Below are 16,431 nucleotides of genomic sequence, written 5' to 3' on the forward strand. Positions count from 1 at the left end.
TGTTGTAGATATGTGGTAGTAGTAGTAGTAGTGGTCTGAGGGAACACACTTAATATGTTGTAGATATGTGGTAGTAGAGTAGTGGTCTGAGGGACACACAGTTTAGCTGGACCCCAGGAAGAGTAGGGGCCTGAGGGAACACAATGTGTTGTAGATATGTCTTAGTTTAGCTGGACCCCAGGAAGAGTAGGGGCCTGAGGGAACACAATGTGTTGTAGATATGCCTTAGTTTAGCTGGACCCCAGGAAGAGTAGGGGCCTGAGGACACACTTAATATGTTGTAGATATGCCTTAGTTTAGCTGGACCCCAGGAAGAGTAGGGGCCTGAGGACACACACTTAATGTGTTATAGATATGCCTTAGTTTAGCTGGACCCCAGGAAGAGTAGGGGCCTGAGGACACACACTTAATGTGTTGTAGATATGCCTTAGTTTAGCTGGACCCCAGGAAGAGTAGGGGCCTGAGGACACACACTGTGTGCTGTAGATATGCCTTAGTTTAGCTGGACCCCAGGAAGAGTAGGGGCCTGAGGGAACACACTTAATGTGTTGTAGATATGCCTTAGTTTAGCTGGACCCCAGGAAGAGTAGGGGCCTGAGGGAACACACTTAATGTGTTGTAGATATGCCTTAGTTTAGCTGGACCCCAGGAAGAGTAGGGGCCTGAGGGAACACACTTAATGTGTTGTAGATATGCCTTAGTTTAGCTGGACCCCAGGAAGAGTAGGGGCCTGAGGGAACACACTTAATGTGTTGTAGATATGCCTTAGTTTAGGGAGGAATCCATCATAAATACAAACACAAAGACTTGTGCCACTTACTTACTTATATAATCGTTGACACTTTGCAATAGTGTTACTGGAATTAAAGTCCGACATGTTTTATTACCCAATTAAATTAAACACGGTCCTCTCCTAAGAATTTGTAAGACTCTTTTTTTTTTGTATAAAATGGACAGAGACCAGTCTGGAAATCAATCAGCAGCGTTTATTCTCGAGAGTACTGAACATGAAACATTTTACAAAGGGTTATAAACTGAAAATGACGTCATTAGTCTTCCTACCACCTCTTCTCCACACCGGTACAATGGCTGTATAGTTCTCAAGCCTTCCCACACCGTCTCCCACCAATTTAGATCATTTATGACCGAGCCAAGTTCTGCCTGTGTAGATAAGCATTCTAGCCAGTCTGACGACAAGTTCATTCATTTCTACCAGTCATTGTTCTAATTCTTGATTATATTTACACACATTATATTCAGTACTAGGATTAAAAGAAAATTCATACATATACAGTAACATAATAGTATTCTGATTAGTACATATACAGTAACATAATAGTATTCTGATTAGTACATATACAGTAACATAATAGTATTCTGATTAGTCAGTCCTGATTGAAATGTATACATAATTAGTCATTATTGATTAAAAAAAAATCCCTTAACAAATAGAAAATCATATGATGAACAACAGAGGGTTTATACTTCAAATCAATCAAAGCTCATCAAAACCAAATAGACCATTTTAAATATTTAATCTGAAATTAGACATGATCATGTCTCAAAACGAAAAAACAAAAGTGAACCTTTTTTCTGGTTTCATACAATTTGATTTCACGTGGCATGAAACAAAAACACAAATGATCAGTCAGAAACTCAAGTCAGAACACAGCCTCTCTATTTTCTCATGTGATTTCAGGTCCTCTGACTGGGAAAATGTCTTTCCACACTGAGAGCAGTGGTATGTCTTCTCCTCCTGTGTGTGTATTCTTTCGTGCTTATTCAGATGCCTTAACCAGTTAAATCTCTTTCCACACTGGGAGCAGTGGTAGGTCTTATCCCCGCCTGTGTGTGTCCTGTCATGCATAATCAGGGCTTCTAACTGGGTAAACCGCTTTCCACACGAGGAACATTGGTAGAGCTTTTCCTTGTATGTGTGTATATGCTCATGCGATTTCAGAGTGCTTAACCTCAGAAAACTCTTTCCACAATGAGAACATGTGTTAGACTTCTCTCCAGAGTGCATTTGCATATGACGTTTGAGGCCCGTTAACTGCCTAAAACTCTTTCCACACTGGGAACAGTGGTACGGCTTCTCACCTGTGTGTATTCTCTCATGCATTTTCAAGACGTTTAACCGTGAAAAAGCAATTCCACATTTGGAGCAGTGGTAAGGCTTCTCTCCAGAGTGTATTCGCTTATGCATTTTCAGACTCCCAAACTGAGTAAAACTCTTTTCACAATGGGAACAGTGGTACGGCTTTTCCCCTGTGTGTATTCTCTCGTGTGATTTCAGGTCCCCTGATCGAGGAAATGTCTTTTCACACTGAGAGCATTGGAATGGTTTTTCCCCTGTGTGTATTCTCTCATGCATTTTCAAGACATTTAACCTTGTAAAACTCTTTCCACACTGGGAACAGTGGTACGGCTTTTCCCCTGTGTGTATTCTCTCGTGTAATTTCAGGTCCCCTGGTCGGGAAAATGTCTTTACACACTGAGAGCATTGGAATGGTTTTTCCCCTGTGTGTATTCTCTTATGAACTTTCAGTTCTGTTGACTCAATAAATCTCTTACCACACTGAGAGCATTGGAATGGTTTTTCCCCTGTGTGTATTCTCTCATGCATTCTCAAGACGTTTAACCTTGAAAAACTCTTTCCACACTGGGAACAGCGGTACGGCTTTTCCCCTGTGTGTATTCTCTCGTGTCATTTCAGGTCCCCTGGCTGGGAAAATGTCTTTCCACACTGAGAGCATTGGAATGGTTTTTCCCCTGTGTGTATTCTCTTATGAACTTTCAGTTCTGTTGACTCAATAAATCTCTTACCACACTGAGAGCATTGGTGAGGCTTATCTCCTGTGTGTCGTCTCTCATGCGATTTTAGGTTACATAAATGAGTAAAACTCTTTCCGCACTGGGAACAGTGGTGTCGTCTCACTGGTTCAGACGTCTCTGGTTCCTCTGAGTCGGGTCTCTCTTCTGCCAAAGATAAACAGAGTGGTTAAAACAGGGAGACCTGCATGAAATCTCCACATACATTTTAGTCATTTATCAGACCCTCTTATCCAGAGAGACTTACAGGCAAGTGCTCTTCCTCACTACGTGTCATCCTTCTACAGTAGAATGTCCATACAGGGGGATTCCTCACTACGTGTCATCCTTCTACAGTAGAATGTCCATACAGGGGGATTCCTCACTACGTGTCATGTGAGTAAGCAGTAGCAGTACAGCTATTTAACACCACCAGTTAGTCCTGCAGTAAGGGTACATTACATTACATACAGCTATTTAACACCACCAGTTGGTCCTAGCAGTAAGGGTACATTACATACAGCTATTTAACACCACCAGTTAGTCCAGCAGTAAGGGTACATTACATAACATACAGCTATTTAACACCACCAGTTAGTCCTGCAGTAAGGGTACATTACATACAGCTATTTAACACCACCAGTTAGTCCTAGCAGTAAGGGTACATTACATACAGCTATTTAACACCACCAGTTAGTCCTAGCAGTAAGGGTACATTACATACAGCTATTTAACACCACCAGTTAGTCCTGCAGTAAGGGTACATTACATTACAAACAGCTATTTAACACCACCAGTTAGTCCTGCAGTAAGGGTACATTACATTACATACAGCTATTTAACACCACCAGTTAGTCCTGCAGTAAGGGTACATTACATACAGCTATTTAACACCACCAGTTAGTCCTGCAGTAAGGGTACATTACAACAGCTATTTAACACCACCAGTTAGTCCTGCAGTAAGGGTACATTACAAACAGCTATTTAACACCACCAGTTAGTCCTGCAGTAAGGGTACATTACATTACATACAGCTATTTAACACCACCAGTTAATCCAGCAGTAAGGGTACATTACATTACATACAGCTATTTAAAACTACCAGTTAGTCCAGCAGTAAGGGTACATTACATTACATACAGCTATTTAACACCACCAGTTAGTTAGCAGTAAGGGTACATTACATACAGCTATTTAACACCACCAGTTAGTCCTGGCAGTAAGGGTACATTACATACAGCTATTTAACACCACCAGTTAGTTCTGGCAGTAAGGGTACATTACATACAGCTATTTAACACCACCAGTTAGTCCAGCAGTAAGGGTACATTACATTACATACAGCTATTTAACACCACCAGTTAGTCCTAGCAGTAAGGGTACATTACATACAGCTATTTAACACCACCAGTTAGTCCAGCAGTAAGGGTACATTACATACAGCTATTTAAAACTACCAGTTAGTCCTGCAGTAAGGGTACATTACATACAGCTATTTAACACCACCAGTTAGTCCTGCAGTAAGGGTACATTACATTACATACAGCTATTTAACACCACCAGTTAGTCCTGCAGTAAGGGGTACATTACATACAGCTATTTAACACCACCAGTTAGTCCAGCAGTAAGGGTACATTACATACAGCTATTTAACACCACCAGTTAGTCCTGCAGTAAGGGTACATTACATACAGCTATTTAACACCACCAGTTAGTCCTGCAGTAAGGGTACATTACATTACATACAGCTATTTAACACCACCAGTTAGTCCTAGCAGTAAGGGTACATTACATTACATACAGCTATTTAACACCACCAGTTAGTCCTAGCAGTAAGGGTACATTTACTATTTAACACCACCAGTTAGCAGTAAGGGTACATTACATTACATACAGCTATTTAACACCACCAGTTAGTCCAGCAGTAAGGGTACATTACATACAGCTATTTAACACCACCAGTTAGTCCTAGCAGTAAGGGTACATTACATTACATACAGCTATTTAACACCACCAGTTAGTCCTAGCAGTAAGGGTACATTACATTACATACAGCTATTTAACACCACCAGTTAGTCCTAGCAGTAAGGGTACATTACATACAGCTATTTAACACCACCAGTTAGTCCTAGCAGTAAGGGTACATTACATTACATTACATACAGCTATTTAACACCACCAGTTAGTCCTAGCAGTAAGGGTACATTACATACAGCTATTTAACACCACCAGTTAGTCCTGCAGTAAGGGTACATTACATACAGCTATTTAACACCACCAGTTAGTCCTGCAGTAAGGGTACATTACATTACATACAGCTATTTAACCCCACCAGTTAGTCCTGCAGTAAGGGTACATTACATTACATACAGCTATTTAACACCACCAGTTAGTCCTAGCAGTAAGGGTACATTACATACAGCTATTTAACACCACCAGTTAGTCCAGCAGTAAGGGTACATTACATTACATACAGCTATTTAACACCACCAGTTAGTCCTGCAGTAAGGGTACATTACATACAGCTATTTAACACCACCAGTTAGTCCTAGCAGTAAGGGTACATTACATTACATACAGCTATTTAACACCACCAGTTAGTTCTGGCAGTAAGGGTACATTACATTACATACAGCTATTTAAAACTACCAGTTAGTCCTAGCAGTAAGGGTACATTACATACAGCTATTTAAAACTACCAGTTAGTCCAGCAGTAAGGGTACATTACATACAGCAATTTAACACCACCAGTTAGTCCTAGCAGTAAGGGTACATTACATTACATACAGCTATTTAACACCACCAGTTAGTCCAGCAGTAAGGGTACATTACATTCAGCTATTTAACACCACCAGTTAGTCCTAACAGTAAGGGTACATTACATACAGCTATTTAACACCACCAGTTCGTCCTGCAGTAAGGGTACATTACATACAGCTATTTAACACCACCAGTTAGTCCTAGCAGTAACGGTACATTACATACAGCTATTTAACACCACCAGTTAGTCCAGCAGTAAGGGTACATTACATACAGCTATTTAACACCACCAGTTAGTCCTAGCAGTAAGGGTACATTACATTACATACAGCTATTTAACACCACCAGTTAGTCCTAGCAGTAAGGGTACATTACATTACATACAGCTATTTAACACCACCAGTTAACATTACATTACAGCTATTTAACACCACCAGTTAGTCCTAAGGGCAGTAAGGGTACATTACATTACATACAGCTATTTAACACCACCAGTTAGTCCAGCAGTAAGGGTACATTACATTACATACAGCTATTTAACACCACCAGTTAGTCCAGCTATTTAACACCACCAGTTAGTCCTAGCAGTAAGGGTACATTACATACAGCTATTTAACACCACCAGTTAGTCCAGCAGTAAGGGTACATTACATTACATACAGCTATTTAACACCACCAGTTAGTCCTGCAGTAAGGGTACATTACATACAGCTATTTAACACCACCAGTTAGTCCTAGCAGTAAGGGTACATTACATACAGCTATTTACATTACATTACATACAGCTATTTAACACCACCAGTTAGTCCTAGCAGTAAGGGTACATTACATACAGCTATTTAACACCACCAGTTAGTAGCAGTAAGGGTACATTACATACAGCTATTTAACACCACCAGTTAGTCCTAGCAGTAAGGGTACATTACATTACATACAGCTATTTAACACCACCAGTTAGTACATTACATACAGCTATTTAACACCACCAGTTAGTCCAGCAGTAAGGGTACATTACATTACATACAGCTATTTAACACCACCAGTTAGTCCTGCAGTAAGGGTACATTACATACAGCTATTTAACACCACCAGTTAGTCCTAGCAGTAAGGGTACATTACATACAGCTATTTAACACCACCAGTTAGTCCTGCAGTAAGGGTACATTACATACAGCTATTTAACACCACCAGTTAGTCCTGCAGTAAGGGTACATTACATACAGCTATTTAACACCACCAGTTAGTCCTGCAGTAAGGGTACATTACATTACATACAGCTATTTAACACCACCAGTTAGTCCTGCAGTAAGGGTACATTACATACAGCTATTTAACACCACCAGTTAGTCCTGCAGTAAGGGTACATTACATTACAGCTATTTAACACCACCAGTTAGTCCTGCAGTAAGGGTACATTACATACAGCTATTTAACACCACCAGTTAGTCCTGCAGTTAGTCCAGCAGTAAGGGTACATTACATTACATACAGCTATTTAACACCACCAGTTAGTCCAGCAGTAAGGGTACATTACATTACATACAGCTATTTAACACCACCAGTTAGTCCCAGCAGTAAGGGTACATTACATTACATACAGCTATTTAACACCACCAGTTAGTCCTAGCAGTAAGGGTACATTACATACAGCTATTTAACACCACCAGTTAGTCCAGCAGTAAGGGTACATTACATACAGCTATTTAACACCACCAGTTAGTCCTGCAGTAAGGGTACATTACATTACATACAGCTATTTAACACCACCAGTTAGTCCTGCTATTTAACACCACCAGCAGTAAGGGTACATTACATTACATACAGCTATTTAACACCACCAGTTAGTCCTAGCAGTAAGGGTACATTACATACAGCTATTTAACACCACCAGTTAGTCCAGCAGTAAGGGTACATTACATTATACAGCTATTTAACACCACCAGTTAGTCCTGCAGTAAGGGTACATTACATACAGCTATTTAACACCACCAGTTAGTCCTGCAGTAAGGGTACATTACATTACATACAGCTATTTAAACACCAGTTAGTCCAGTACATTACATACAGCTATTTTAGTCCAGCAGTAAGGGTACATTACATTACATACAGCTATTTAACACCACCAGTTAGGGTACATTACATACAGCATTTAACACCACCAGTTAGTCCTGCAGTTACATTACATACAGCTATTTAACACCACCAGTTAGTCCTAGCAGTAAGGGTACATTACATACAGCTATTTAACACCACCAGTTAGTCCTGCAGTAAGGGTACATTACATTACATACAGCTATTTAACACCACCAGTTAGTCCAGCAGTAAGGGTACATTACATTACATACAGCTATTTAACACCACCAGTTAGTCCTAGCAGTAAGGGTACATTACATTACATACAGCTATTTAACACCACCAGTTAGTCCAGCAGTAAGGGTACATTACATTTAACACCACCAGTTACAGCTATTTAACACCACCAGTTAGTCCTGCAGTAAGGGTACATTACATACAGCTATTTAACACCACCAGTTAGTCCTGCAGTACAGCTATTTAACACCACCAGGTAGCATTACATTACATACAGCTATTTAACACCACCAGTTAGTCCTAGCAGTAAGGGGTACATTACATACAGCTATTTAACACCACCAGTTAGTCCTAGCAGTAAGGGTACATTACATTACATACAGCTATTTAACACCACCAGTTAGTCCTAGCAGTAAGGGTACATTACATTACATACAGCTATTTAACACCACCAGTTAGTCCCAGCAGTAAGGGTACATTACATACAGCTATTTAACACCACCAGTTAGTCCTAGCAGTAAGGGTACATTACATTACATACAGCTATTTAACACCACCAGTTAGTCCTAGCAGTAAGGGTACATTACATTACATACAGCTATTTAACACCACCATTTAGTCCTGCAGTAACGGTACATTACATTACATACAGCTATTTAACACCACCAGTTAGTCCTAGCAGTAAGGGTACATTACATACAGCTATTTAACACCACCAGTTAGTCCAGCAGTAAGGGTACATTACATTACATACAGCTATTTAACACCACCAGTTAGTCCAGCAGTAAGGGTACATTACATACAGCTATTTAACACCACCAGTTAGTCCTGCAGTAAGGGTACATTACATTACATACACTATTTACATACAGCTATTTAACACCACCAGTTAGTCCTGCAGTAAGGGTACATTACATTACATACAGCTATTTAACACCACCAGTTAGTCCTGCAGTAAGGGTACATTACACAGCTATTTAACACCACCAGTTACAGCTATTTATTTAACAGCTATTTAACACCACCAGTTAGTCCTGCAGTAAGGGTACATTACATTACATACAGCTATTTAACACCACCAGTTAGTCCTGCAGTAAGGGTACATTATTTAACACCACCAGTTAGTCCTACATACATACAGCTATTTAACACCACCAGTTAGTCCTGCAGTAAGGGTACATTACATTACATACAGCTATTTAACACCACCAGTTAGTCCTAGCAGTAAGGGTACATTACATACAGCTATTTAAAACTACCAGTTAGTCCAGCAGTAAGGGTACATTACATACAGCAATTTAACACCACCAGTTAGTCCAGCAGTAAGGGTACATTACATTACATACAGCTATTTAACACCACCAGTTAGTCCTAGCAGTAAGGGTACATTACATACAGCTATTTAACACCACCAGTTAGTCCTGCAGTAAGGGTACATTACATTACATACAGCTATTTAACACCACCAGTTAGTCCAGCAGTAAGGGTACATTACATACAGCTATTTAACACCACCAGTTAGTCCAGCAGTTAGGGTCACCAGAGGTGAGTTCAATTCCAAAGTAAAGGAGAATCAGCTGCTTGAAATCTCATAATTTCTAACTGCTTCTAGAAGAGTGCCAATAACATTGGAATTTCTTTGTGGAATAAATAACATTTAGTAAATTATTCAGATTGTTTTTTTCAACTGTAAACCGAAGACATATGTGGACACCAAAATTCTCTTTTATTATGAAATGTTTTGGAAGATTTTATTTTACCTTTATGTAACTAAGCAAGTCAGCTAAGAACAAATTCTTATTTACAATGACTGACCTACCCCGGCCAAGCTGGTCCAATTGTGGGCCGCCCTATGGGACTCCCAATTACAGCCGGTTGTGATACAGCCTGGAATCGAACCAGGGTCTGTAGTGACGCCTCTAGCACGGAGATGCAGTGCCTTAACTGCTGGGATACAGCCTGGAATCGAACCAGGGTCTGTAGTGAGGCTCCATGACATTCATTTGAGGAGGCGAACCAAGTCTGGCTGATAGAAACGGCTTAGAGACCCTTCCATTGACCATTACAGAGGAGGCCAAGTCTGGCTGATAGAAACGGCTTAGAGAGCTTCCATTCCGGAGGAGGCCAAGTCTGGCTGATAGAAACGGCTTAGAGAGCTTCCATTCCGGAGGAGGCCAAGTCTGGCTGATAGAAACGGCTTAGAGAGCTTCCATTCCGGAGGAGGCCAAGTCTGGCTGATAGAAACGGCTTAGAGAGCTTCCATTCCAGAGGAGGCCAAGTCTGGCTGATAGAAACGGCTTAGAGAGCTTCCATTCCAGAGGAGCTTCCATTACGGAGGAGGCCAAGTCTGGCTGATAGAAACGGCTTAGAGAGCTTCCATTCCGGAGGAGGCCAAGTCTGGCTGATAGAAACGGCTTAGAGAGCTTCCATTCCAGAGGAGGCCAAGTCTGGCTGATAGAAACGGCTTAGAGAGCTTCCATTCCAGAGGAGGCCAAGTCTGGCTGATAGAAACGGCTTAGAGAGCTTCCATTCCAGAGGAGGCCAAGTCTGGCTGATAGAAACGGCTTAGAGCTTCCATTCCAGAGGAGGCCAAGTCTGGCTGATAGAAACGGCTTAGAGCTTCCATTCCAGAGGAGGCCAAGTCTGGCTGATAGAAACGGCTTAGAGAGCTTCCATTCCAGAGGAGGCCAAGTCTGGCTGATAGAAACGGCTTAGAGCTTCCTAACGGAGATCAGCTGTTAATGAAGCTTCCATTACGGAGGAGGCCAAGTCTGGCTGAGAGTAATATTCTGTAGATCAGCTGTTAATGAAGCAATACAGACCAAGTTCTGTAGATCAGCTGTTAATGAGAGTACATATATCTGTTAATGAAGCAATACAGTAATATATCTGTAGATCAGTTAATGAAGCAATACAGACCAACAGACCAACTTGAGAGTAATATATCTGTAGATCAGCTGTTAATGAAGCAATACAGACCAACTTGAGAGTAATATATCTGTAGATCAGCTGTTAATGAAGCAATACAGACCAACTTGAGAGTAATATATCTGTAGATCAGCTGTTAATGAAGCAATACAGACCAACTTGAGAGTAATATATCTGTAGATCAGCTGTTAATGAAGCAATACAGACCAACTTGAGAGTAATATATCTGTAGATCAGCTGTTAATGAAGCAATACAGACCAACTTGAAGGGTCTTGAGTTTAGTTTGCCTGTTCTACAGTCTTGTAAAGACAGGGGGGGTTGACTGGGACAGGCAATGTAATATCCATAATGTTTCAAGAAAATGTTTCTGTAAAACAAGCACCTTACATTGGATCATCTTGAAACTTTCCCTCTAAAGCTAACTTTCATCAAGGTTTTATATGGTCTATTGGTTCCTCTCTTTTCATTGGCAGAATCCTTTTTCAGTGTTATGATATTCATAACATCCATATACACCAGTCTATCTTCCTGTCAACTAACAGTACTCTGCTGGTTGTCCTGGTAACAGATACCAGTGGGCAGATCTATTTATTTGTTCAAACTAAACTACAGCACTTACTTTGATGAGACAAAACTGATCCTTTCTTCTTCTTCTCCTCTCGCAGTAAGGTGCTACCGGGAGAGGTACGACACGGGGACTCCGGGAGGGAGGAAGGGCTAGCGTTGTCCTGGTAACCATAAAGAGGGGACACAGACACATATCATTATCGATGCTGATGCCACTGTTGTCATGAAGTGCTTTACAGAAATCCAGCCTAGACCCCGATAGAGCAAGCTGTATGCTAGACCAGCCCAAGCTGTACCATCTGGTGTTCTGATCTGGAGAGACTCTTCTCTGCCTCGTCAGCATCAGGATGTTGTTGAGGCTCCGCAGAGGATCCACCATAGTCATGTCTCTCTCCTGTGTGAATGAGAACATCAAACAGATGGTAAACATATGATCTACTATTGCAATCACAGTCTTACAAGAGGCATGAATATATCTAAACAGGGCCCAAATGTCCACTTTCATCATGATGCACTTTAATTTACGATGCAAATGTAAAAGGGTCGTTCCACTAAATGGGTGCATTTTTCGTCCACTTCGATATTTTAAGTATGAATTAAGCACCAATATTGAATTTTAAAAGCCTGTTATATAATATGAGGTGCACTTTAATGTCGACCACATGGAGAATTCAATACATCTAATTTAAAAGTCCCATTAGCAGGGGCAGAACGACCGAGTTTCACCTTGTCCGCTGCAGGGATTTGAGTTGCAACGCTCTAACCACTAGGCTACCTGCCACCCCGATATATGTGCCACTGCCAGATTGCCCCTTCAACAATTTATACAGTACTGAACAACATATTCAAGTGTAGAACTTCAGTATAATACCCTTTAAAACCACACATTAGTTCAACAACTGCAGTTTGTGTCCCTATTTTTAAGACAATACTCACTGGTGTTAACAGGATCTTCAGTCTCCTCCTCATCCTCCTCTTTTACTCCAAAAGGTTCTTTCTCTTCTTTCACTGTAATATCCACCTCTTCTTCTTCTAATGTGACAGTCTCCTCTTCTTCCTTTTTTATTCTTAAAGCTTCTTCCTCTTCTTCTTTTGCGATGATGTTCAGCCCTAGAGCTTCTTTCTCCGAATAGCTTAGTGAGCACATGGTCGTGATGTTAGCTAGCTAGATAGTTAGCATTAGCGTTTAGCCTAGTGCAGTAACGTTAACAATTGAACAAATTAGCCAATTTAATTTAACAAGCAAATAACTTCTTTTTTCAACTAGTCAATACGTAAAACAGAATGATGTTTAAAAACACCGACATTAATATAAACAAGACTGGTTTAATGTGCGCTACCGAAGTGGTTGAATCAGTAGTCTTTTACTGCCGTTGAAGCTTTCCGTCCACTAGATTATACGTCACGCAAGAAGCATCACCTGAAAGCCTTCCATCGCCATCTGCTGACTGGAGTGGGTAACGCAGATTGGTAAAATCTCCATTCCATAATTTATTCTGGCGAACAATGTCATAAGAAGTAATTTAAAAACAACCAGATGTTGTGTTCTCTTTTACTTCATACAGCTAATACTTTCCTCCAGGGCTGATCTTCCCATTAGGCAACAAATTGTTGATGGCCACATAAAAAAATTTAAAAAATGGGCCAAGACACATGGCTAACAACACATAATTGGGGTGGCTGGTAGCCTCGTGATTAGAGCATTGGCCTAGTAACCGAATCCCTGAGCTGACAAGGTAAAACTGTGTCATTCTGCCCGTGAACAGGCAGTTAACCCACTGTTCCTAGGCTGTCAATGAAAATAATAGTTTAGTCTTAACTGACTTGCCTAGTTAAAGGTAAAGTAATTCTGCCCAAAAACAATGAAAACGTCTCTCACCCAGTGGCATATTTAGGTGAGTGTTGGTGCCCACTTTGTAAAAGGCAACATGGACAGATAGGACTCTACCTGTGTCATGCCCCTTTACCCTTCCTGTCTCTAAAGTACCTCTCTATTGGCCCAGCGTTGTTCGTGGTTAGGGGAAGGTTTGGCCCAGCGTGGTTAGGGGAGGGTTTGGCCCAGCGTGGTTAGGGGAGGGTTTGGCCCAGCGTGGTTAGCGGAGGGTTTGGCCCAACGTGGTTAGGGGAGGGTTTGGCCCAGCGTGGTTAGCGGAGGGTTTGGCCCAGCGTGATTAGGGGAGGGTTTGGCCCAGTGTGGTTAGGGGAGGGTTTGGCCCAGTGTGGTTAGGGGGAGGGTTTGGCCCAGCATGGTTAGGCCCAACGTGGTTAGGGGAGGGTTTGGCCCAGCGTGGTTAGGGGAGGGTTTGGCCCAGCGTGGTTAGGGGAGGGTTTGGCCCAGCGTGGTTAGCGGAGGGTTTGGCCCAGCGTGGTTAGGGGAGGGTTTGGCCCAGTGTGGTTAGGGGGAGGGTTTGGCCCAGCGTGGTTAGCGGAGGGTTTGGCCCAGCGTGGTTAGGGGAGGGTTTGGGGTGGTAGGTACTTTAGGGTGGTAGGTAGTCTAGTGTTGGGCCAGTAACTGAAAGGCCGATGGTTTGTCTTTAGGGTGGTAGGTTGTCTAGTGTTGGGCCAGTAACTGAAAGGTCGATGGTTTGACTTTAGGGTGGTAGGTAGTCTAGTGTTGGGCCAGTAACTGAAAGGCCTATGGTTTGACTTTAGGGTGGTAGGTAATCTAGTGTTGGGCCAGTAACTGAAAGGCCGATGGTTTGACTTTAGGGTGGTAGGTAGTCTAGTGTTGGGCCAGTAACTGAAAGGCCGATGGTTTGACTTTAGGGTGGTAGGTAGTCTAGTGTTGGGCCAGTAACTGAAAGGCCGATGGTTTGACTTTAGGGTGGTAGGTAGTCTAGTGTTGGGCCAGTAACTGAAAGGCCGATGGTTTGACTTTAGGGTGGTAGGTAGTCTAGTGTTGGGCCAGTAACTGAAAGGCCGATGGTTTGACTTTAGGGTGGTAGGTAGTCTAGTGTTGGGCCAGTAACTGAAAGGCCGATGGTTTGACGATGGTTTGACTTTAGGGTGGTAGGTAGTCTAGTGTTGGGCCAGTAACTGAAAGGCCGATGGTTTGACTTTAGGGTGGTAGGTAGTCTAGTGTTGGGCCAGTAACTGAAAGGCCGATGGTTTGACTTTAGGGTGGTGGTAGGTAGTCTAGTGTTGGGCCAGTAACTGAAAGGCCGATGGTTTGACTTTAGGGTGGTAGGTAGTCTAGTGTTGGGCCAGAAACTGAAAGGCCGATGGTTTGACTTTAGGGTGGTAGGTAGTCTAGTGTTGGGCCAGTAACTGAAAGGCCGATGGTTTGACTTTAGGGTGGTAGGTAGTCTAGTGTTGGGCCAGTAACTGAAAGGCCGATGGTTTGACTTTAGGGTGGTAGGTAGTCTAGTGTTGGGCCAGTAACTGAAAGGCCGATGGTTTGACTTTAGGGTGGTAGGTAGTCTAGTGTTGGGCCAGTAACTGAAAGGTCGATGGTTTGACTTTAGGGTGGTAGGTAGTCTAGTGTTGGGCCAGTAACTGAAAGGCCGATGGTTTGACTTTAGGGTGGTAGGTAGTCTAGTGTTGGGCCAGTAACTGAAAGGTCGATGGTTTGACTTTAGGGTGGTAGGTAGTCTAGTGTTGGGCCAGTAACTGAAAGGCCGATGGTTTGACTTTAGGGTGGTAGGTAGTCTAGTGTTGGGCCAGTAACTGAAAGGCCGATGGTTTGACTTTAGGGTGGTAGGTAGTCTAGTGTTGGGCCAGTAACTGAAAGGTCGATGGTTTGACTTTAGGGTGGTAGGTAGTCTAGTGTTGGGCCAGTAACTGAAAGGCCGATGGTTTGACTTTAGGGTGGTAGGTAGTGTAGTGTTGGGCCAGTAACTGAAAGGTCGATGGTTTGACTTTAGGGTGGTAGGTAGTCTAGTGTTGGGCCAGTAACTGAAAGGCCTATGGTTTGACTTTAGGGTGGTAGGTAGTCTAGTGTTGGGCCAGTAACTGAAAGGCTGATGGTTTGACTTTAGGGTGGTAGGTAGTCTAGTGTTGGGCCAGTAACTGAAAGGTTGATGGTTTGACTTTAGGGTGGTAGGTAGTCTAGTGTTGGGCCAGTAACTGAAAGGCCGATGGTTTGACTTTAGGGTGGTAGGTAGTCTAGTGTTGGGCCAGTAACTGAAAGGCCGATGGTTTGACTTTAGGGTGGTAGGTAGTCTAGTGTTGGGCCAGTAACTGAAAGGCCGATGGTTTGACTTTAGGGTGGTAGGTAGTCTAGTGTTGGGCCAGTAACTGAAAGGCCGATGGTTTGACTTTAGGGTGGTAGGTAGTCTAGTGTTGGGCCAGTAACTGAAAGGCCGATGGTTTGACTTTAGGGTGGTAGGTAGTCTAGTGTTGGGCCAGTAACTGAAAGGCCGATGGTTTGACTTTAGGGTGGTAGGTAGTCTAGTGTTGGGCCAGTAACTGAAAGGCCGATGGTTTGACTTTAGGGTGGTAGGTAGTCTAGTGTTGGGCCAGTAACTGAAAGGTCGATGGTTTGACTTTAGGGTGGTAGGTAGTCTAGTGTTGGGCCAGTAACTGAAAGGTCGATGGTTTGACTTTAGGGTGGTAGGTAGTCTAGTGTTGGGCCAGTAACTGAAAGGCCGATGGTTTGACTTTAGGGTGGTAGGTAGTCTAGTGTTGGGCCAGTAACTGAAAGGCCGATGGTTTGACTTTAGGGTGGTAGGTAGTCTAGTGTTGGGCCAGTAACTGAAAGGCCGATGGTTTGACTTTAGGGTGGTAGGTAGTCTAGTGTTGGGCCAGTAACTGAAAGGTCGATGGTTTGACTTGAGGATGGTAGGTAGTCTAGTGTTGGGCCAGTAACTGAAAGGCCGATGGTTTGACTTTAGGGTGGTAGGTAGTCTAGTGTTGGGCCAGTAACTGAAAGGCCGATGGTTTGACTGAAAGGCCGATGGTTTGACAGGTTTAGGGTGGTAGGTAGTCTAGTGTTGGGCCAGTAACTGAAAGGCCGATGGTTTGACTTTAGGGTGGTAGGTAGTCTAGTGTTGGGCCAGTAACTGAAAGGCCGATGGTTTGACTTTAGGGTGGTAGGTAGTCTAGTGTTGGGCCAG

The 16,431-nt window shown here is 42.7% G+C and overlaps 2 pseudogenes; both read right to left on the reverse strand.

The window, feature by feature from the left end:
• The window catches only part of LOC121845338, a 102,767-nt pseudogene that overhangs the window by 73,069 nt on the left and 13,267 nt on the right, over nt 1–16,431 (reverse strand).
• Nucleotides 1,348–12,777, reverse strand: LOC121845339 (annotated as a pseudogene).

Source organism: Oncorhynchus tshawytscha, unplaced genomic scaffold, assembly GCF_018296145.1.
Source record: "Oncorhynchus tshawytscha isolate Ot180627B unplaced genomic scaffold, Otsh_v2.0 Un_contig_910_pilon_pilon, whole genome shotgun sequence".
NCBI classification, from domain to species: Eukaryota; Metazoa; Chordata; class Actinopteri; order Salmoniformes; family Salmonidae; genus Oncorhynchus; species Oncorhynchus tshawytscha.